At 46.3% G+C, this 23,972-nt stretch overlaps 1 long non-coding RNA gene across 2 annotated transcripts; it reads right to left on the reverse strand.

Annotated features, from left to right (window-relative positions):
- Window positions 1–32: 32 nt before the first annotated feature.
- Window positions 33–17,944, reverse strand: LOC306834417. Of its 2 annotated transcripts, none has more exons than XR_013780490.1 (3): window positions 17,674–17,944; window positions 15,941–16,008; window positions 33–171 (listed from the first exon to the last, which is right to left on the reverse strand). It is a non-coding gene; the product is annotated as an uncharacterized lncRNA (long non-coding RNA). The 2 variants fall into 2 exon arrangements; XR_013780491.1 differs by lacking the exon at window positions 33–171 and adding an exon at window positions 2,445–2,516.
- Window positions 17,945–23,972: the final 6,028 nt, after the last annotated feature.

Genomic DNA, 23,972 nt, shown 5'->3' on the forward strand with positions numbered 1-23,972 from the left:
TGTTTCTGCCTGCATGCGTGACGTTCTGTATGTAGCCTTTAACAGCTCTGCAGGGATCACTACACACAAGCTTTCTCTCTGTTCTGCAGGAAGATGCTGCAGGTCCTCACTTTGATGCACAGCAAGCCGAGCCTCTCAGAAGTGGAGTGTTGCTCAGACAGACGGTGAGACCTGTAAAGAGTGAGACAGACGGGGTTAAAGATTGACATATGAAAGTTGATCCTGCAGCCGCTACAAAGTTGCCATCAAACAAACGCAGTCATTAAAGCAGCCCTGCCTACGCTCATCTTTTAATTGAACTTCCATATTTCATGGCAATCTTTGAACGTTGGTGAATGAGGCATATCCACTGTATGTTTCATGTTTTGGGACTAATCAATACAGGCATGATTAAAGCTAATGCGCTATATGGAAATCTGTCTTTCAGGGTATTGCAGTCTCGTTATCTCAAACTCTTTCTATACATTCATGCATATGAATTTAGAGAGGGATCAAAGATCCAGAGTCTACCAGAAGACAGGATTACCACGCCGATGTCTTTGGCAATCTTATCAGTAAACTGTCTCCTAATCCTGCAGGGAGTGAAAAGAAGCACCCATCCTTTCTGCAGCTCGTGCCTGCTATCAGATGCACGCCGCCTGTTAAGCTAAAACCAGACTCAAATGTCTCAACAACAGAGGCGGCCTGAAAGGCATCAAAAGAAAGGCAGGAAAGATTTCTAAAGAGCTCACATTTATCTCTGGAAAGCATTCTCCTGGATGTTTCAGACAGTAGCCGGAGAAAACAGCAGGTTTTAATCCTCCTGAAGGACCCTCTGTGCTCCTGCTCTCCACCAACAAACAGTCCACCTTCATCAGCACCGGCCTGGACGGCCTCTCACACACGAGACAATCAGCTGATTTCTCCGCTTTGTTTTCCTTGTCCAGACAATTTGCAAAACCAAACTTGAAATGTCAGCGTTGCTTTGGAGGAAACGCATCGAGGCCGGCGCCGTCATCCCAATAAACGAGATGTGGGGCCGGGCCATCTGCAGAGCTGTCGTCTGGGGCCGTGTTTAAGGGAAAAGCCACATCAGGATGAAGTGTGTGAGGGTGAGGGGATTGTTATTGTAGCCAGGACCCCGCACACCGTTTGGCTCGGGGAGGCGGAGTCTCTGGACGGACCGGGGAGAGGCGTGGGGGTCACGCTCACCGCCAACAATGATGTCACTGTACATGTTCAGATGCTCTTTGCTCCGGAGACGCACACTCGCAATCCTTCTTTGTTTTTATCACTAACACGAGCAGTCGGCCATGATGCTGCAAACACAAGTTCACCTGGAGCTCCGCAAACATCTCTGACGTTTCTTTTATGAAGGGAGGGGCTGCTGCTGTTGCCATGGTGATTTTAGAATTGGCGGGGGGGGGAGAGAGAGAGAGAGAGAGAGAGAGAGAGGGGGGAATCGGCTCGTGGCTCTGCTCTCACGGTGTGAGTGTGTGTGCAGTTGTGCAACAAAAATATCTAACATGTCAGAAATTCATCCGTGTGATCAGACGGTTTCCAGTGAACGCCAAACAGAGGTGGCGTTCCAGCCTGATTTATCTGATTTATGGATTTCAAACATTTAATGGTTAACCTTGTGATGTTTAAGTCTGTAAAAGTGGATCCACTCTTCACTGTTTTTGCTCTGATGGTCAGTCTGTGGTTTTGCAGATTGAAAGCTTAAAGAATGTCAGAGCCACGGTCAGCTGCACGTGCTGAGGAGAGACGGAGGATCGTGTCTCACATTCTTCAGTGTGTACGAGCAGCTCTTAAAGACCGTCAGTCTCTTAACACATCGCCTATTATCTGTTGATCGATTAGCCTCGAGGGGGGAGCGGCCTGCAGCCAGCACATATCAGTGATATCAGATATTCAGAAGGAGCCTGGAGTTGAACTGTCTCTGGATATATTTGTAGACCGTTTGTTTGTGAAGGTGGATAAAAAGCTGACGTGTCTTCAGGATGATAATGTTTTCATTATGATGGATTCCTTCCTTCCGTTTCGCTGCTCAGACTGGATTTTTCTGACATCCGGTCCGACAGCATGTAACGTGTTTCACCCTGGAGGGTCCGAACCGTCTGTGAGCGACGCCGCTCCAAGGTTTGACCCAGACTCCCTGTCGCTCGAGGAGACGGAGGAGGAACAGGAGAGACGGGGGGGCTCTACGAGGCACGGACACGCTGTGCACACTCAGCAGAGCCTGTTAGCTCGTTAGCTCGTTAGCTTGTTTTACTTAGCGGAGATGGAGGAGCGTTAATATTCACATCATGATCGAAGCGTTGAGCTTTGACCCGTGTCAAACTTTACTCAGCTCATGGACGAGTCTCTGAACACACTGATCTATCTTTGACCTGTGGCCTAGTGGTTAGTGTGCACGCACCATGTACAGAGCCCTAAGGATCAGGCAGCGCAGGTTTGAATCTGACCTCCTTTCCTGCATGTCTCTCTCTCTGTCTCTGACTCGCCCACTGTCTCCAGACTGAGGACACAAACAGCTGAAACAGAAGTAAAGTGTATAATTCAGAGAAGGTAATTAGAAAGCTTGAATTCAAACAGTAAACTGTTAAAGTCTCATTTTAGCCCATCTTTTAAAAGACAGTGAAAACAGAAGGTGTCAGAGCTGCTTTTAAAATCCCGGATTACGTGGGTTACCCAAAGTGCCACAGGAGGCCTCCTTCTCCGAGGAGGTGTTTACAGAATTGGTAAACGTGGGGGTTGTTTTTTTATATATATATGTAACTCCTTTTTCCACGCCTCTGAAACCCTGTCCCACAGGCTTTGTGCTGCTGTCACATAATGGGGTTTCCTGTCACAAGGCTGTCTGATGACATTAATTTGCTGCTCCCACAACGTTCTTCAGGGCGAACGCCTCAACAACGAGCGCTGAGCTTTTCCATCCCACCCCGTCTCTCTGTTTGCCTCTCTCTCTGTCTCAGAGGCTCCATCTTTTCAAAGAGCTGAGGCACTGCTGGAGAGCCTCTTAAGAAGGGGGGGGGAGGGAGGGGGGGGGGCTTCAACCTGCACCGTCTTACAAACGTGCAGCAGGAACAAGGCCTGAGTGGGAATAAATCCTGCACAGCCTGAGATGCTTTCTGCAGATTCTCACCCTTTAGACCCCAAAAAAAGAAGAGTGAGTAAGAAAGGCGACTTGAGAAAGAAACAGAGTGCTGGTATTAGTAGCGCCCCCCGTCAGCCACCTGGAGTTCCTGCAGCCTGTGAGCACATTCCAAGTCTGAAGAAAACAGGGAAGGAGGGGGAGGAAGAAAAGAAGAGGGGATTTATTAAGGAGGAGGCCCAGGAGATCCACCCCCCCCCAGGCCCTGCTCCTTTCACTGAACACACAAGACGACAGCCTCTCCATCTGAAACAACCCCCGGAGCGCCGGGGACCAGCTCGCCGCTCCATTGGACACGCAGGCCCGGAGGAGATGTGGAGGACAGCTCCTCAGACACAGAGACAAAACAGCGGTCTGAAACCAGATAGCAGGGACAGAGGAGCCCAGAGGAGGACGGGGCCTCAGAGGGATGAGACGAGGGTGAGCAGGGGAGCTAATGTCCGTCATCGCACTACAGGCCTGACCTGCATCTGCACCGCCACCACACAAACACACACAATACAGTGTACACAACACACAGCTGTTTACTGCTTTAACGTCTCTGAGACAGGCTGGGTCTGAGGAGAGAACATCTTCAACATCAGTGCAGAACATTCAGCGCTCTGTGGAGCACTCAGAGGAGGACAGAGTTCAGGAAGCCTTGGGCCAAAGACCAAGCTGCTGGACGTGACGAGAGGGGAGTGAGGGTGGACTTTGGAGCCACCTCGGGACTCTTCAGCGACACGGTGGACAGTGAACCTCGCCGGAGGAGCAGATTTCAATGATTGCATCAATAAACAAGAATTTATTTGGAGATCATTTTCTTGGCTTTCTGCTTGAACTCGTCAAACCGCTGACGAGAGACGGGGAACAATCGTAAGAAAAGGTGAGGCGGACATTCATCAAAGGACCGCAGCATCAACGACCAACAAAGATAAACCAGCTGATACAGAAAGTCTCTATACATCTTTAACTTCATATCCTGAGTGCAGTCATACAACACAGTAAAGATATTAAATTAAAAATAAAAACAATCAGAGACAACAATCTTCCTCTGTGATCAATCAGCCAATCAGAGAGCTGCTCTCTTCCTCTGTGATCAGTCAGCCAATCAGAGAGCTGCTCTCTTCCTGTGTGATCATGAAGGAAACCTGCTGTGTTGAAGCTTCTCTGACAACAATGCAGCAGCCAGTATGTCCTCCTTCTAACTTTAGATTCTGCTCCTGAATGCTCTGGATTTGTTTGGACCAGAGAAGGTAGGCGGGGCTTTGAAGGCCGTTTTGGACGCCCCTGGGTTTGCCAGATATGAGAGCAGTTATCAGGTGAACAGGTGTTGCAGCGATGGAAGCGGGCAGTGGAACTGCTTCAGATAGAAGTGATTGTACCCGAGCTAAAAAGCCTCTGCATGTTTCTAATAAGCTCCAGCAGCAGAAAGCTGCTCAAACTAGGATCAATGTTGGAGATGAAACATGGAGAGAGGTTAGAACGCAGGAAGCTTTACAGACCCATGCAGAGCTGGCTAAACACTGAAGCTACAGTGTCTCTACATGCAGAGCTGGCTAAACACTGAAGCTACAGTGTCCACCACATGCAGAGCTGGCTAAACACTGAAGCTACAGTGTCCACCACATGCAGAGCTGGCTAAACACTGAAGCTACAGTGTTCACCACATGCTGAGCTGGCTAAACACTGAAGCTACAGTGTCCTCCACATGCAGAGCTGGCTAAACACTGAAGCTACAGTGTCCACCACATGCAGAGCTGGCTAAACACTGAAGCTACAGTGTCCACCACATGCAGAGCTGGCTAAACACTGAAGCTACAGTGTTCACCACATGCTGAGCTGGCTAAACACTGAAGCTACAGTGTCCTCCACATGCAGAGCTGGCTAAACACTGAAGCTACAGTGTCCACCACATGCAGAGCTGGCTAAACACTGAAGCTACAGTGTCCACCACATGCAGAGCTGGCTAAACACTGAAGCTACAGTAGCCACCACATGCAGAGCTGGCTAAACACTGAAGCTACAGTGTCCATTTTAAACACTAGGGGTCAGAGGTACGTATTACTCCTTTAAATGAATTCTGTAATATAATTACACTGATGTTGTCCCTGCACTCCTCATATGAAGGCTTCCAAAGGCAGAGAGAGACTTTCCTCCCACACAGACGTATAAGTCACGGAGCCGTTTGTCTTAAAGCTCCCCGACTGTCTCTCCCCTCCAGAGCCTTAAATTAATGTTTATATCAGACAGGAGGAAATCTTTTTGTCATTTGACTCCCCCACTCACAATCCCTCTTCCTTTCTCTGCTTTACTGCTCAGTGAACACACACACACACACACACACACACACACCTACAAATGTGTTTGTGTGTGAGTTGCATGTGTTCACACACTTCATTTCAAGTACACTCTCACACTCTCACACACTCCTGGAGGACCCTCACACACACTCCACCAGCCTTTACACAAACCCTTTTTATTGTCTGAATGGTCCCCTCGCCGAGCTATACAATCCCCTCCATATGTTTGCATGTGAGCCTTCTTCCACTACACACACACACACACACACACACACACACACACACACACACACACACACACACACACACACACACACACACACACACACACACACACACACACACACACACACACACACACACACACACACACACACACACACACACACACACACACACACACACACACACACACAATCCCACATTGCGTCATGGTGGAGGTATTCCAGTTGGACCTTTGGGGATTAGGAAGTGGAGAGAGCTGAAACTTCATCAGTAAAACCTCTGCACATCCCCGCTCCACATCCAGCTACTTTCACTCCCCCTCCTCATCCCTGCACCTGCTTCCAGTTATTACCCCCCCCCCCCCCCCACACACACACACGTCCACGTCCTCTGCACCCCGCTGGGAAGTAGATTCTAAGCTTTTCAAACTTTCTTTTCAGTAGGTAGAGCAGTGGAAATCCCGCTCTTCTGTTTTGACTCGGTCAGGTTTTGTGCGTTTGTGTGTGAAAGAGACAGCAGAGGCTTTGCTTGCTGGTTTACCTCCCGGCTCAGATATATCACCTCACTGCAAGAGCTGCCTTTGTTTCAGAGAGACCACCAAGAGGACCAAAGACTTACAGGAACAGGAACACAACAGTGTTTACGTTCACACTCTGAATAGAAATGAATGCGCACTGTGCCGGCTGACACACACGCACACATGCGCACACACACACACACACACACATGCGCACACACGCACACACACACGCGCGCACACACGCACACACACACGCGCGCACACACACACACACACACACACACACACGCACACACGCACACACACACACACCTGAGCTGGTAGTCGGTGCCTTGCTCAGGTGCACCTCAGCAGAGGTAATCTTGGCACCTCTACAGCTGCAAGACCAAATTCCATATTTTGGTCCACATCGGGACTTGAACCAGCAACCCTCCTGCATACTGATCTACTGCCACCCTAGCAAGCAGCAAGCTTGAGTCAATGCAAAAGAGTCAAAAACCGCAGTTCCTCTAGTGGCCACTACATGAAGGTTTTTATTTATTCCTAAATAATATATTTATGTTATAAAAGTCCTCTGACCCAGACAAGACAGCTCAGTATCAAGGGTGGGTGGGTTCAAACTACGGACCCGGATCCAGGTACACTTGACCTCAGAGTCTGGTTCGTTTGAGCAGTGTGAACACAAACTTACTGTCCTCGGGTATGGAACCCGGGTCCACTTGAAGAGGTGTTCTCTGGGAGGATGCACGGCGTGCTCCGACCTCCATCTGAGCAGCGAGGGAGGAAGGCGAGGACGACATCTGCTCTTTGAAAGCGTCTCCATGTGAACTCAACTGTGCTTCAACGAGGGACGAGGACGGCGACACGACGCCTCTCTGAACGTCTCCTGCAGCACGGGGCCGCTTCGTCCTCTGAGCTGCACGCCACACGTGGAAGAAGCAAACATGCACGCTGAGCAGGACTCAGTCTGACAGCTGTTTTTGCTGCTTTTTGGAGGATGTTTAAAGCAGCGATGTGCACACGGCCTCCTGCTGTACGGGACAGTGTGCATGCACCAGTGTACAGTTATTAACACAGACGAAGGGAAGGATGTGAAAACGCCCTCATCCTACGACTCATCCAGAGACAAAACAAAGATCGTCATGCCGGTGAGCTGGCTCACCTTTCCAATTTGAAACTGGAGTCAGAACGGACGAGAACTATTCCTCACTGGTTAACAGAATCAAACGGAGCAGGGAACGTCCCCACGTTCAGATTCTCTTTGCAAATCGATATTGCCTGGCAACATCAGTCAATCAAAAGCGTCTCTGTGGCCACACGGGGCGAGTTAAAGTCTGGACCTCACACCGATAGGCCTCTCAGCCTTTCTCCTGCCCTCCATTCTTCATTATCTAATTCAAGTGTCAGTTTTCAGCCGGCGCCTGCGCTGACCCTTTCTTCTGCCATTGTCTCTGCTCGCTGGGGCGGGATGCCTCCCACTTAATCGTTGATCCAATTAGTTTGGGAAACCTTTCTCTGCTCCCTTACAAGAATGAAGGCGGCTGAATAAAAATGTGCAACAAAAGGAGTAAGTTAACACAGAGCGGTGTCATTGATTGACACCGGTGCCAAAACGCCTGTGTCTCGCCATTCTTCTGCACGGAGTTATGGAACCTCCGCAGAGAAAGGTGGCCTCGATGAAAGACTCCAACACGTCTAATTAACTTGTGTCAAATAAAAGTTTCCAGCTCTGCACAAGTGACTCAAACACCCCGCTGCTTTTTATGGTTTTGCCTCCTGGTAGGGCTTTTTAAATGGCAGGAGCTGATTAAACTGATGTCATTCCAGCTCCTGCAGAACACACCTGGCTTCTCTATGCACCATTCTCTACTGAGTCTCAAACTGCCACACGCTGCAGGGGGCCGCTAATAAACTCTGCAAGAAGAAAAAGTGTTCCAGCACTTGTCAGAATGTAACTATGCATGTCTTTGTTAAACTTGGATTGACTTCACCTTTTTGTCTAATTGGTCATATTCCCAATGGGTCATGAAATGTGCGCGCTCGGCGTGGCTGTTGTGAAAAGACAAAAATCTATAATAATTAGGATAAGCCCATAATTAGCTGGCTGTACAGTCCCACAGCTGTACACAGCGGAGAAGTGGAGAATCACAGACGCAGAATTCTCTCTGTAATTCCCGCCTTCGTTATTTGATCGAGTCGGCTAATTGGGCGCCGAGGTTGAATTATGTGAGCAGGCTAGACCGGCTCCACGGAGGACCACGTGTTTCTGTTCTTCTGACAGATTAACAGATTGTATGTGTTTCAATAATTCTTGTGTGTGGACATGAATTAATCAGTGCATGTCCACCCCCCCCCCCCCCCTCCAGGGAGACGCTTTCAGATCAGAATGTGGACCGAGATGACAGGATGCTCACACAGACGCAGGTGGCTCCGATGGGAGGGAAGACGCTCCGCATGTGTGTGTTTGTGAATGAACGAGGAGCATGATTATATCTGTGTCTGACATGAACACGGCTTCATGCTCAAACACGCCTGACCTCTCCTGACCATTTAGCGTCTGATAAAGACGCACATGTGAGACAGAGACACGTCCTGTGATCAAATCTAAACTTGTTCTTTTTTAAAGGAAACTTTGCAGAGGTTGTTCAACCATCAGAATCTCCCATCAAAATGTTCCTAAGTTACAAACTGCACATCAAGTTGTTGTTTTTTGCAAATGTTCTTTTTGGTGTCTCAGTAAACAAAAACAGCGCTAACAGATAACTAGCTGTTAGCTTATAAATCAGAGTTATGTAGGGAAGCTCTCCTCTGGCCTGACTGATGATGCAGCTTTCAGCTGCTAGTTTATTTAGTATTGAAGTGAACGTATTCGTGTGGATAGATGGATGTTAGATTAAAGAGAGCGTCCTGCACCACGTCTGGACAGCAGCGTTGTTTTTCATAGGGTGACCAAACGTCCTCTTTTGCCCGGACATGTCCTCTTTTTACGTCCCGTCCGGGGCGTCCGGGGGGGTTTTATAAAATCATGAAAATGTCCGGGGTTCACTGTCTTTCATGGAACCATCAAGTTTGTACTTAAATTGAGCGGCGCAAAATACTACGGTAGCTACTTTATCACGTGGCGTGACGTCATTCTCGAGAGGCTGCTTTGTGGGCGGCTCTGCGACGTGCACGTTCACAGGGAACAGCAGACAGAGGTAACACAGCTGACAGCGGAGCAGCAGTGATGCAGCTTCACAGATGAACTACAGAAACAGTGTAAAACACAACAGCAGCTACACAGCAACAGCAAAGAGACGTCTCACAAAGACTTATATGCTGATTTGTTGAGCAACTGGAAACTGCTGAAAAAGATCAGCTCTGCAGCAAAATATGGATGTGCAGACAGAAGAAGAAAAGCAGGATGAATAAAACAAAAAAAAAAAGATTAAAAGTAGATTTTTGTTTGTTAAGTTTGTATTTTTGTGAGCATTGTTTCTAATGTATTATTTATCTTGTTACCTTGAAAAGGGAGATATATTAAAAGCTGGATTTTCTAACACAGAGTTCATATTTTCACATTATTTGAAAAGAGAGTTATTATTTTGTTACAGGTAGTTACATATTTCATTTGATTTCATTACAGAAGTTACATTTACACCATTGAGGCAAAATAAATCATGATCATAGACCTCTGAGAAGTCTGTCTGAATGTGTGTCTCATGGCCGTCCCGAGTGTCCTCTTTTTTGGAAATCAAAATATGGTCACCCTACTTTTCACAAACAGTGGAGTCAAGGTGAAAACAAGCTGCCTTCAATTCTCTCAAAGGTTTGATTCTTTCTTTAACTCCTGTTCTTCTATGAAGTTGGAGACTTGACTGTAAGTACTTCACATGAGAGCTGAGAGGAAAAACACAGGGTTTGTCTCATAATGAGAGCAGCCATGTGTCCCTGCGGCTTGCTCTGTAAGTGGCTGCAGGTGAGTGTGCACAATTACCCCCGTCTTCGCCATTTTGGGGGTGAGTGGGCGGATAAACAAGCGGCGTATGGTGCAACTAATTGTTCCATTACAGGAAATGGAAAGTGCAGGAGGGGTAATCAAGCGGCTTTTGTTGCAAATAAAATGCCACAGAAAAGTCTCTGTTGTGCCTGATGAGGATGTTGAGTTTGCTGCCCGGCCGGCGGTCCACCTGCGCTCTCTGCAGGAGGACGTAACGCACAGAGGACCCGTCAACAAGATCTACTTCAGTCCAACTTATCATTAACCTCAGAGGTCTGAGTACGGCTGCACGCAGACATTAACCAGACGTACACATCGCTGCCTCTCAGAGGGCACATCTGCAGCACACGTCCAGCTGCTGTTAGCTGTATACAGAGCAGCTCTTGATGGTGGGGGGGGGGGTATCTGAGTGCATGCACAACACACTTTTATAGTAACAGCTATCACAGTTTCTTATCTGATGTTGTGGATTAAAGGTCTAAACTGAGAGATTCACATGTCGACCATCCTTCACTTGGATTAGTGATGCTGGCCTTCAAAGATGTTATAAGTCGGCTTCAACACGCCAATGTGATTCACCTGAAGAATAATAATGTGGAAGCTCGTGTGCATGTTCTGGGTTCATCTGGCTCCGGCTGTGTCGTTTGCATTTCTGTCTTCAAACAGCATGACAGTGGAGGACCTGCATACTTTTCACCCCTGGGTACTAATGACCTTGAGTCTCACATCCTGAAGCCTCCTTCCTGCTCCCTCCAAATACTCACCCAATCATCTGTTATCAGCAACAAGAACCGAGCCAGAGTGGAGAGACTCATCAGGGTCTAAGTGGATCCACAATGAGAGGTACTGTACTCTTTCCTCTGCACGCGGGGACCCCGCAGTGACAGCGTGTAAGATAGTTAAAGAGGCCCTGACTCACGGGGCTCTCTCACCTCATACAGCACCTCATTTACTTAATGCACACCCTTGGAAAATGTGATTACATGAGGCCACTGTGTGCTGTAGGTGTGGACTCTGCAGCACGCTGAAAATGGCGAGAATCCGTTTTGGCGTGTAACTTGCTGGGTTGTTTTTAAAGAAGGGTGCTACAGGAAAGGAAAAGTTGACCTGCACGGACACGGATTCACAAGGATTCAGTCGAAGCTTTCACACTTATTTCATCGTTTGCCTTATTTAGGTAATCCACTGGAGCAGGTTTGTGATTGGTCAGGACGGGATCTCATAATTAACATACATAAGCAGCCTGTTTAACCACATGCATGACAGAGGCGAGAGAGAGCGGCACAGCGGGGTCTCCACACACACACACACACACACACACACACACACACACACACACACACACACACACACACACACACACACACACACACACACACACACACACACACACACACACACACACACACACACACACACACACACACACACACACACACACACAACAGCAGCAGCAGCAGAGCATCATGCAGATCGACTGCACAACAACAACAGGAAGAAGGAAGACAGGAAAGAGGGTCTCCTGACCCTTTAGGGGGGGCCCATTACCACTCAGTATGATGAGCAGACAGTGTGTGTGTGTGTGTGTGTGTGTGTGTGTGTGTGTGTGTGTGTGTGTGTACGTGTGTGTGGGGGGAGCGGATGGAGAAAGGTTAGAGATCTTCCTTGTGGGACCTCGGAGCAGCAGGAGTGAACGTTACTTCCCTCTGTCTCCCCTTCCTCTCCTGCTCAGATCGTTTGACCCCCCAGCATGAGCCGCAGCAGCTCATTAGCAGCCGTCTGTCCGTCTGCTTTTCAATCTTCCTGGAACACGTCAGGACTTCAGCGAACACGAGTCTGAAGTTGATGAAACAGAATATGGATTATTATTATTATTAATGCAGCTGATCTGGAGCCGCCGAGGGTCGGACTCTGAGTCCACGCTGAGCTGCAGGATGAACAGGATCCTGGGAGCAGATCCACCGCTGCCTCTGCAGCCGTGTGTGTGTGTGTGTGTGTGTGACTGTGTGTGTGTGTGTGTGTGTGTGTGTGTGAGACTGTCTCCCATCATTATTATAAATGCTGATGTGAATGCAGGAGCTGCATGTACAGGCCTCCACAGGGCGCCGTCATGAGAGGTGATAATGCTGCTCTTACAATGATCCGTCTCTGATCACACTTTACCCTTCATATACATATAGAGAGTCAGGGGGGCGTGGCCTAATGCAAGGCATGTCAAAGCTGATAGTTTGTTCAAATAATAATCTGGAGGCGTCGACATGGTTATTTTTTATTCTACAGCTCCCGAACATGTAGTGAGTGTTCTCAGCTGCCTCTGACAGGACACCTGTGACAGGCAGCCAATGACAGCGAGCACACCGTGCAAGCGTCAACAACAAAAGCGCTGTGCGTTTGTGCACTGGAGAAGAAAAGCGCTGCACGTCCATCCCGTCTCCATGACAACAGCCTGTTGACAACGCCCGCTGTATGAGCGACACCTCGGAGGACTCAGACGTTTGGCACTGGGCGACCACCTGCTGCTGCAAACACTCACAATAAAACAATAAGAAGACAACGCTGGCGCTCGGGATGAAACGCCACATGGATACGGGACCACATACATGAAGAAGACGGTGGAATCACTGCTTTCTGGGGACTGAGCGAGAGCTATTAAAAGACTGTTTCTGGTTTAAAATGCATTCTCAGTCTTTAGTGGAACAGTCGGCCGGGGCTTAAATCAGTTAAGAAAAGGCTACAGGCGAGGAGAGAAGGACGAAGGAGAAGGAAGAGGACGCAGAGGGAAGGAAAGAAATACATGTTTTGACTGAAAGGGAAAGAAAAGGTGAAGGCAAAGGAAGCAAAAGAGAAAACTCTGGTGTTGAGCACAAAGAGAGGTGAGGACTGTGATGTGAACAGATCAGTGTGTAACAGAGCAGCCTCATTGTTACAGGAAGCCACGGGACGCACAAGGCCCATTCGGAGCTCCCTCTGCAGAATCTCAGCTTTGATTATGCATCGTTTGACAGGCGAGCCATCATCTCACGAGGGGGTGCACACTCCTGATTGGCTTTATTGACCCAGAAAGCAGGATTAAATAATTAGAAAAAAGCTTTTACAATCCAATATTACTCATGTCTGCATGTCACCCACTTACAATAAAACCAGCCAAAGACGACACATTAAGCTGCAGGGAGGGAAGAGAAGAAAAGCAACAAGAGAACACTCGCCCACCACCCAATTTTCGGGTGTCATGCTTGCGGTTCTTTGATGTCTCAAGTTTGGCGAATAAACAGTGTGTTCACTTTTTGAAAAGATGTGTGTGTGTGTGTGTGTGTGTGTGTGTGTGTGTGTGTGTGTGTGTGTGTGTGTGTGTGTGTGTGTGTGCAGCATGAAGAGAAGGTTTGAGGAGTCTGGCACGCTGCGTGGGCTGCAGCCTCTACCCATCTCTGCAGCTCAGCGCTCTGCTAAAGCGAGCCGTGTTAGTGCCTTCAAATGAGATTTATTCAGGGAACCCTTTTGACCCGGACATTTTGACATGGCTGTGAACATTTCCATTTGTTTGCACAGTTAAAAATAAAAGTTGTTTCAGCAGAGTCCAACTCCTAGCCCCCGCTGTATGTTGTTTGAAAGGGGCAAATGCTACATAATTTAGCACTCACGGTGTCGGCTTGTCGAAGTGTGTAATTACACCTGCAGGCACCTCATATTCCTGCTCTTAACCATGGCAGCATTCAGGGCCACAATAAGTCAGATACTATTTCTGAACAAAAAGAAAAATATGTTTTTCCTCAAGCTCTGGGTCTGCAAATGTAATTACCTCCCGGGTTCAAACAGCCACCAATTTCTCTTTGCAAAGATTGATGGGAATAAAAACTTTTCAAGTTTCAGAAGATTTTTTTAGCCTGCAGCCGTCAAACAGGAAGTCACAGTTACAAGGACATATTTGGGTACAAAGGAGCCTGAGCCACTGAAGTGTGTCCTCTAACACCGTGCACGCTCACTGTCCACACCGCAGCCGGTATAAATACATGATTCTCTGCTCTGTGAAGTTCAGTTTTCCTTCGCTAACAATACGACATGTGGTGCTTTTATTTTGAAGGTGGACAGACTGAAGTGTGGCACTCAGAGATTCATCAATAAAGTGCTTGCAGTGAGCCAAAAAAGTGTTGACAAAGCTCAACATTTAAACCACTGATGTAGATATTATTATCAGACATCTTCATCCTTGTTGTTCGTCCGTCTACGAGAGTTCATGTGCGATCTAACAGGCTGTTAGGAAGAGTTCATGGTTTTTGACCCTCACAGGCTCCGGTTGTTATTCTCAGTGTTGGACAACATTACAGGAAAGTTAACTGCAGAGAACAGGCCTGTTGTTAAAGGCCAGGATGCTTTTATACTGCCGTCTCAACAGGTTGGTACTTTCCCTAAGAAACCAGAACAACTGAATATAACACAAAAATGCCACAGTGCTGACTGGCCAGCAATATTCTTTGTTTTATGAGCAATGTATGGAACATTTTCTAGACTGGAGTTCTTATGTTTCAGTATTCATCCCCTGTGACAAGGAGCCATACTTTCTGTTAGGATAACTGGTCTCTGATCCGGACAGAGGGGACAGCATGAGCTCTGATCAGCATGCACAGCTCCATCCAGGATGTGCATGGGCACCGATGTGTCTGACCAGCAACAAGGACGCAGCAGTATTTAATCAAATTAGCTGTGAATTTACTGCAGTGTATGCAAGGTCTCTGCATCCTCGGCCATCCGAGGCATCGTAAAACGCAGGCAGGGGGAGAGGGCACGATGGAGGTAACCACACTGGTGCTGCAAACTGTCTTAAGTGGTACAAAAAATCCCATGGCCCATTAATTTTCCAATTAAGCATTGCCTGCCAGCACCCATTTTGTCCTTAGTCATAAAAGGACTGATGTGGAGGTTACTGCTGCCTGTTTATGCGTCCAAACCTTCAGAGAGTGTCTCAATCTGCTCCCTCAGGATGCTGTCGTCTCTGTGTGTCCTGGAGATGCAGCCAATTAGCATGTCATGTTAGCAAGCATGCAGCACGCGGGGCTAAATCTGCCCAAACCTGCCTATCTGATTTCTGTAATTGCACCGTGGCCTCATTATCTCATCTCGCTGAACAAGTGCTTGTCGAAAAAGGCCGTCTGGGTGAGTGTGCGCATGCCCATGTGTTCATGCTTGTTTTTGCTTATGCCGTACATTTAATTACATCAGCTGGTGAAGTCACTGCGGCTGCTCTGCAGGGGGTTCAGTTTCCAGAGAAGCACTCTGACCTTCCGTCCAGTAACATCGGAGTAAGTTTGCAGCGCTGAGTGCCGGCAGCGAGCTCAGGATTCTTTCTGAATGCAGAGAGGTGGGCAAATGGCACTGATTGTCTCTTAGCGGTTCATTAAGCAGCAATAAGGTCAAACATTAGCCCCCAGCCATATGATATTCATGGCTGCTGATACCACTTAGCCCTGCATCTGCTTCTGCTGCTCATGTCAGAGTCGATCTTTAAACAAGCCAAATCAATATGCCAAAGATAATCAAATAGCCCAGGCATCACAGTCTGACAGCATGCAGAGAGGATGCAGGACTGTGTGTGGGCTGAGCACACACACAAAGGTTACTGTAGGTACAGCTTGCACTGTTTCTATGCACATAGAGGTTTCACTCGTACACTCTGCTGCTGATGCCTGCTCGATGCATCAGGGGAAGATGAGACCTCATGTCATTATTAAATCATTAGAAAAACAGCCTGAGAGAAAAGGTTTGAGGAAGACAAACAAATACATCAAGAGGAGAACCAGACTGACCTCCACTGATCTTCTCTTCACATCTCCGCCGTGCACATCTCAAACATCATGTTTCCACGCCCTCGGCCCTGCACAGAATTCATCATAGAGCAGAACTGTAACTTTTACTCATTACACTTAAAACATACAGATTACAACACTGACAATATCAACAGATCCTATTGGGCACCACTCCATTGTTATTACCTTTAAGAAAGTTTAACTACGGTGGCCCTGAAGGTTAACTGTGCAAATATTTTTTAAAAAAACACAACACAACATGCAAAAGTATTTTATGAAACACAAAAATGTTTCAAAAAACATATTACATTTTCAGGGACTGTTAAATATATTTGAATTGAATTTAAAGCAATATTTTTGCATGTGAATTTTTTTTCTCCAATCATGACATATTTGCACCGTTGACCTTCAGGGCCACTGTACCAAACACTTGCATATGTTCTGTTGTTTAATTTGATGCTGCTTTACAGAGTAACATATTGGTAAATAATGGCAGCTTTTATCGTTGAGTCCGTTTTGAGTGCAGGGCTCGTTCCCCTTTTTGACTCTTAAATTGAACCCTAAAGTCTGATGGGATGATGCTTGCTCCAAGAGCTCAGAGAGGAAAAGAGGAGTGAGACAGAGACTATTAAATCAATTAAGTCTGCATGCTGCAGGAGCCTGGGCAGGAGGATAATTACTCAGGGAGAGTGATCAGAGACTAATCTAATGATGATGCCCTTTGCTTCCCACTACCAGACTTGATGAAGCAGCACTCCTGCGGGACTGGGCCCTGGCTGTGAAAACACACACACACACACACACACACACACACACACACACACACACACACACACACACACACACACACACACACACACACACACACACACACACACACACAGGATGTGTAAGATCTTGTGTGTTCTTCTACCAGTGAAGGAAACTGAAAAGTGTTTGTAAAACAAAGGTGAAGGAAACACACAGCAGGTTTTAAAGGATGAAAATTGTCTTCAGATTGTAAATTGTATAATTGAGAGGAATCTGAAAAGCTGCTATCACATCACTGCTTCGTGTAAATTAGCATTTAAAAGGATTAAAATGATTTATACAAGCTGTTAGCTACCATTAGACAACAGAAGACTTCTGTTTGTTTAACACCTAACAGAAAAGTTACCATTTGATATGACATGCTTTGTTTTTATGTAGTTGATTGTGTTTGTGTTTTTTGTGTTGTCTTTATTCTTCTATAGCTAGTAGCCCTTGACTACTGTTTTTGATGCAGGTTTTTTTCTACACATATATTTTTATCTATTTTAATTTTTTTGCACTGTGTGATTTTCTTCTGCTATCATGCTTTGCTGCTGTAATACTGTAAATGTCTCCGCTCGTGAGATGAATAAAGGATTATCTTATTTTATAAATTGACCTTGAGTGTCATGAATGGCGCCTATAAATAAAATGTATTATTATTATCACATAAAATAAAAGGAAAGTTAAATTACAGTAATCTTATGTGACCATAGATTGTAACAATCATAACTTACTGATAACAGAATCAAAACCACCACAGCAGCGTTTGAGGATTTGACATGTATCAGAGAAAAGCCGGTTTAAAGCCGGTTTAAAGCCGAGTCATCTTCGGTTGCTATGGAAACAAAATCCCGGCTCGCTAACGGCCTTGTAGCCGCGGCTAGCGTTAGCGCAAAAACACGACATGAGTAGGTTAATTTGAGCTCAGGAAGATAACTTACAGGATTGGTGCAGCTCGTTCAGACAGTCCTCTTCATCACCATCCTCTTCATCGTGCTCATAACCCTCCTGTTTAGAGTCTCCACCGTGTTAGCAATTAGCTAAACACACTGCCAACAGGTGTTATGCCAAGAAGTGCATCCCTGCCAAGAAGTGCACCGCTGAAGTGTTGAATAGTATGTTTCTGTGATGACAAAGTACGTGCAGTTTATACTTAATAAACGTTTCGTGTCCATTACTGCTGTGTAGACACATTTCAGTAAAGTAAATTGAACAATGGATGAAAGCGAGCTTTCTGTCACTGTGGGCAGCAGGTGAACACATTTCCTGGTGTAACACCTGAATGAGTAGTAGGTGATTGAGGCCTCGACTTCCCCCTTACAGTCTATGCTTCCCCCTCCTCCTGTCAGAACAACAAGACCAACCCTAACCAGCTGATTAACCACAAAAAAGCTTTCTTTAAAAGAACTTTTTATTCATATTACATGTACAGACAAACACACAAGGCGCTTTGCTTTCAGCCACACTCCTGAGTTTCAATAAGATATATCAGTAGATATATCATGAGATAAATTCCAATAAAATGAAGAATTAAATAAAATAAGTGAAATACAGGGCTATCTCAAATCAAGTCATAACTATTAATAGTGACAACAATTTAACTATTTCCTGCTTCAGAGTTTTAACTAATCCTTCCTGTGGTTTAAACTTGGCTTAGCTTTTCTTTTTATTGTAATCTACATTTATAATTAAAAACCATAGATAAGAGCATACACCCCCTCCCCCCTCAGCTCAGTGTTTTCTGTCAACTCCCTCCTCAGTCATATGTGAACCCTACGTGTCATTGACTGTGCAGTATGCCAATATTATTTTATATTGTGCAGAACAGTTAAATTGGATTCTTTATTTTATTCATGTATGATGCAGGGGGCTGATAAGGCTCGTCGGCAGCAGCCGCCATGCAATGCTGTCTCAGGCTATTGAGTCAAGCTAACGACAGGCTGAGAGCTGAGGCCGGTTTTAAGCCTCCTGACAAACCGTTACACGGCGCCCACCTGTCAATCATGTCAGCTACACGCCTTATTGTGAATAACTCTGATCCTTTGATATGTTCCCGGTATAGGGGAACCAAGATACGAGTTCTCCCTCCCAAGAACAACCAGCAATTTATTTAATAAAGCAGAGAATAACAATAAACAACAAGGTCTGAGGCAACTCCTTTAATCTGACCTGTCAATAGGAATTGAAATAAAAGACCAAACTTTATTCTCCTAACGACAAAAACAGGATAAAGGATTTAACCAAAAAAAGGGCTTCTCTCTCTTCATCCTGCAGTAATGCAAATTTACAGTTTCTTATTTTGCAACAATTTCACAGACGTTTGACGAGCAGCTGGCTGGGTTGGTAGTGGAAAGAGAAGGGGAGGGCAGGACTTTTAAACCAGGCTCCAGCTTCACCGAGCCGGTCTCGATCATCTCCTTCCTCTCTCCATTCAGCAGCAGCCTCTGCATCACCACCTGACTCACCTAAAACACATGACCCCGCCCACTGACAGCCTCACACAGACACACCCACTGCCGGAAACACATGTACTGTATGTGACTCAGGGTCCTAACACCTCCCCCCCCCCATATAAAAATATCAAACAGTCTCTTAAAATGTTTGATTTGAAGACCTGGAGAGAGCATCAGCTGGACATTTTCGGCTTCTTATAAAGAATTTCCTGAAACTAAAATCTCGGATCAACAGGGACCAGCGCATGAGGCGCTGATTGCTGTAATCAGGCACATTTATTAAAAGTGTGTGAACATGTGGACAATAACTAATCAGACCAATATTGTTTTTTGAACCACGCTTTAAACATGTTAGTTTATGCTTTTTTGAATGTGGTGTGTATGTGACTTCCTGTGCCTCTGCAGCCAGCCTCTAGTGGACACTCGATGCACTGCAGGATTTTTCACTTCCACATTAGCTGGAGGTTGCCGCTTGATTCCAAGCTGAGGCTTCTTGCTGTTCCACTAACTGATAGTTGGTGGCAGTAACATGCAGACACACATTGACTACACAAAGACGTGGAAGACGAAGGCCAAAGGTAAGTACGAATGGATGTAAATCAGGACAGATCTTAAAAGTCAGCTTTGCAGATGTTTAAGAAAGAGGAAACATGAATGTAAAACGTTCGTTTCACGTCAAGGATGCAAACAATTTTTTAACACAATACTCCACAGAGCCTCTTAAAGGTGATGTTGTTGACCCGGAGTGTCACAACACATTTCACGGTCATGTAAAAAACTGCCTCCGTGTTTTTAATTTGATATTTCTAAGAGAGGTGAAGGACTGCAGAGAGGCGAGTGTTTGTCAGCACTCGAAAGGATCAGTTTATGTTCGATGCAGAATCTTCCTCATACCTGCCGTGTTACACCCACCACAGAGAAGGTGTCACCGGCTGCCTCTGAGCTGCCTTATTGTTGGTTCTCTTCCTGTCTGTTGGATGCCTAATACCCCCCCTCTCTGTCTTCAGCTAGTCTTCTCCTCTGTCGTTCTGTCTGTTTCGGCTGGCATGGAGAAGGAAGGATTATCCCTCCAGTGGATTTCCACTTGACAGGGAGTGGGCTGCTTTTGAACTTTCACTGACTGAAGCCTCTTCTCACTCCCAAGCTGTTCATGAGGCACGAGTGGCTCAGACATATGGGCCGAGCTGCAGAGAGGGGGATGTCAGGAGGAGAGGAAACAGGAAGAAGAGGTGAAGGGAGAGAGGAGATAAACAAGAACAGGGTCTCTGTTTCCCACCTCAAACCTGTGAGCTTCCATGAAAATGAAATGGAAGCTGCTGCAGACTGACTCAGTGTCCTCCTTGTTATTCACGCAACCAAACAAAGTCTGCGCGTAATCCCTTCAGACCACAACGGACTATAACAACCATTTCTCAGATGGAAGTGACTGCATCACCTGCAAACTGCTGTTGGCGGTATCCACCGATCATGCATGCGTTCTTCTTACACTAATTTGGATCAACAGCAGGGAACAGGCAGACGTTGGTGGGACACATAATTTATTTGTATATTGTACATTTTAAAGGCTGCCACCTCTGACACGATGTCAGTGTCAATATTCACAATGTTTGACTGTGAAAAGAGCAAAATGCTAATTTGTGCCTGTAAACATGACAGATACAGGACGTGATCAGCCAACAGATGAGATGTAACACTTTGTCCACAGGGGGCGCCAAAATCAAAAGACACTATGTTACTCAGGTGCCTGAAGTAAGGGTGTGAGGAGAAGTTTGGTGGCCTCACTCACTGTAACGTTAGCTGGTTAGCCTGTTAGCTGGAAGTGACCCGTAAGTGATTGAGTTAGTGGTCAGTTTGTTTTGATGGAGCGACTGTGTGAACTGTCTCAGGTGGGTTATACAACACAGTGACACAAACAAACTCACTCAATCACTTCCAGGTCACTTCCTGCTTTTGGTACATTTCCTTCCTGGAAGATTGCTGTTGTTTTTAAATGTTGTTGAGTTTGATCTACACAGACCCCACGGCTGACTTTAGACTTCAGTTACTGAAACATGAAGAACGATATGTGAGGTGAAAAGCTTTCTCTGTGTGACGGTGCACATCCAGTATTTATGGTTAGACTAAAGACTGAAAGATTCACACTGATCAGATGACACTTTAACAAACACATTGGTGAAGGGTTTCAGAGTATACAACTAATGTGTTTAAACCTCTTCAAACGCACAGAGGACAAAGTTTTACGCCTGAACGCCCAGGTTCAAATCAAGTTTAAATGTTTCCAAAGTCAGCGGTTGTTCTGAGCGGCTCCATGAAATTACAAAAACCTCAAAGAAATCCATTCTCAGTTTTGCTTAATTCATTAGCCTCCACTTGTCTTTTCAAATCGAGGTCCATTAAATGGCACAAGAGGCTCTTTCTGTTTCTCTCCCGCGAGTTCAAAAAGGCTGAACCTCCTGCTGCTGCGAATGTTAATGATTATCTTTTCTTTTCTCTCTCTCTCTCGTCCCCCGCTCTGCTTTAGTTTCTGTCTGTACTTATTGTGTGTATTGACTGAGTGTGTGCGTGTGTGAGTGTGGGTGGGTGCCGTCGTCAGCGTTATTTGTGTGGGTGCATCTGTGAAGCTCTAATGAGGAATGGAAGCTACGAGTGTTTATCTTGTAGTTTGTTTCTTCCAGTTCAGTAAATAAAGATTACATTTGTATTTATTCAGTATCTTCCTCTGGACGTCCACTGACTGCATCACTGTGCAATTATATATGCATGTTTGCATTTTGCACCTTAATTAGATTTAATTCATTAATAAATGATTTTGTTAAAAGCAGCAACCACAGAAACTTTCTCGTACGCTGCATCGATTATTATAAGACACCCTTCAAAACACACACACACACACACACACACGCACACACAGATCTTCAGCTACAACGCTATCATTAACATTCTCAACAGCGGGCGGTCGAGCCTTTTTGAACTTGAAGCGCAGGAGAGGGAGAGAAGGAGCCTCTTGTGTCTTTAATGGACCTCGATATGAAATATTGAACAGGCTGCGATCCTGAGTGCGGTAATTGTCTGAGGCGTGCTGACGGCGATGGGGGAGGAGAGGGAGGAGGCTGAGGAGAAGGGCTGGGAGTGCTGAGGTTAAAATATCATTAACCTGCCAGCCGGTATGTACAGTAGCATTTAAAGACACTAATGACACTGATCAAACAGCCTGCGAGCGCTCAGCAGGCTGCTCACATCCTTCTAAATCTGCTTGACTTAGAAAGAAAATTCATAAAGGTCCCTCCAACATGTGTCTGTCTCCAAACCCCCCAATGATGAGGAAAGTCCATCCTCTCCGTCTTCTGCCTGCTCCACGTCTCAGAAAATGTGTGCTTTCCCTTCATGACATCACAAAGGGCAGTAGCCCCTCCCACAGCTAGGTGTTTGCTCTGCCCTCTGAGTCTGCCTTCTCACCGTAAACAATAGGACATGGAGCCAGAAAGCAGCGAGTACACCCGAGCCCTTCCAGAGAGGGGGCGTGGTCAGACACCGCTATTCATTCGCATACGAGGCCAGAAACGTTGCCATGGCAACAATGAGCTCCACCAATTACAGACGTTTCTTTCTCACTTTGATTTTTGTTTCGGCGATATTGCGAATAATCCATGTTTTTTATTGAGGTTCCTATCAAACACACTTGTGTCTTTCTAAGAGCAGAAGCCACTCGCTCACACTCACATAGCTCGAGGTCAGTCCACCTGTGATGGTTATGACATCATGGCGAATAATCAAAACCACTTTGGAGAAAATGTATGAGATCTTTACTCCTGGGAACCACGCTGTTGAGCCCTATCATGCTAGCTACTTTAGCATTATGTTATCCCCCTTTAAAAAAAGGACAATGAGATGTACATGTCTGCTCTCACAGATCCAATTATTTCTCCTCTCTGGTCCCCTGTAGCTCACCTTTTTCTTCTCAGAAATGTTTTATGCAGTTTGAAAGTCTTCCCTCCTCACTTCCTGAGCACAAACCAGCCCACCAGCTCTGAACTTCACACGATACGAGCGCTGCGAGGCCTCACCCTCCTCAACTAATTGAGATGTCTGCAAATCCTGATAGAGTCATGTCTTCCCCCCTAAAACCTCCTGAGATGCTTGGGGGAAATCCTGTAAGTGTATTACAGCAACTAAGCAGCCTTTTAAGTTGCAGACGAACACAGCCGGTGGCACTCGAGGCATTTTTTTGATTTTCATAGCAACAAGCCGCAGGCTCTCACGGCAATTGGTCCTTTAAAATTCCCTGGTATCTCTGAAATAAGCACCTCGAGGGAGAGAGAGGAGAAACTTTGCTAGGAAGACACTTCTGTCCTCTGACTGTCTTCTCTTTGGACAGTCCTGCTCTCCACCTCTCAGGCTCAGTCTCCTCCTGCTACGTGTCCTGTGCACTGTGAAAGTGGCAATCACACGAGAGTCTCCTTCATCAGCACGGAAAACGTACCAAAGAATATTCCTGAACATACTGAGGAAATGTTACTAAACAGATGTAGTAAGTCACGCAGTCACTCTGGAGCGAAGATGAGCTGCACTTTCCTCCATTCTGGTCCAACTTCCTCCCAGTTTGACCACACGGAGTGATGCGCTTCTCTTTCAGTCTCCAGATGGTTTCAGAGTCAGTTGTATTGAACGAGTTTAAGTCAGTCATGATTGTGTGTGCGCAGGTTCTGCAGACGGGGGAATAAAGCCGAGTGTAAAGAGCAGAGGTTGATTGAAGTCTGTATGAGTCAGACTGAAGGGCTCTCTGCCAT

The sequence above is a fragment of the Symphodus melops genome (assembly GCF_947650265.1).
Source record: "Symphodus melops genome assembly, chromosome: 13".
Classification (NCBI taxonomy): Eukaryota; Metazoa; Chordata; class Actinopteri; order Labriformes; family Labridae; genus Symphodus; species Symphodus melops.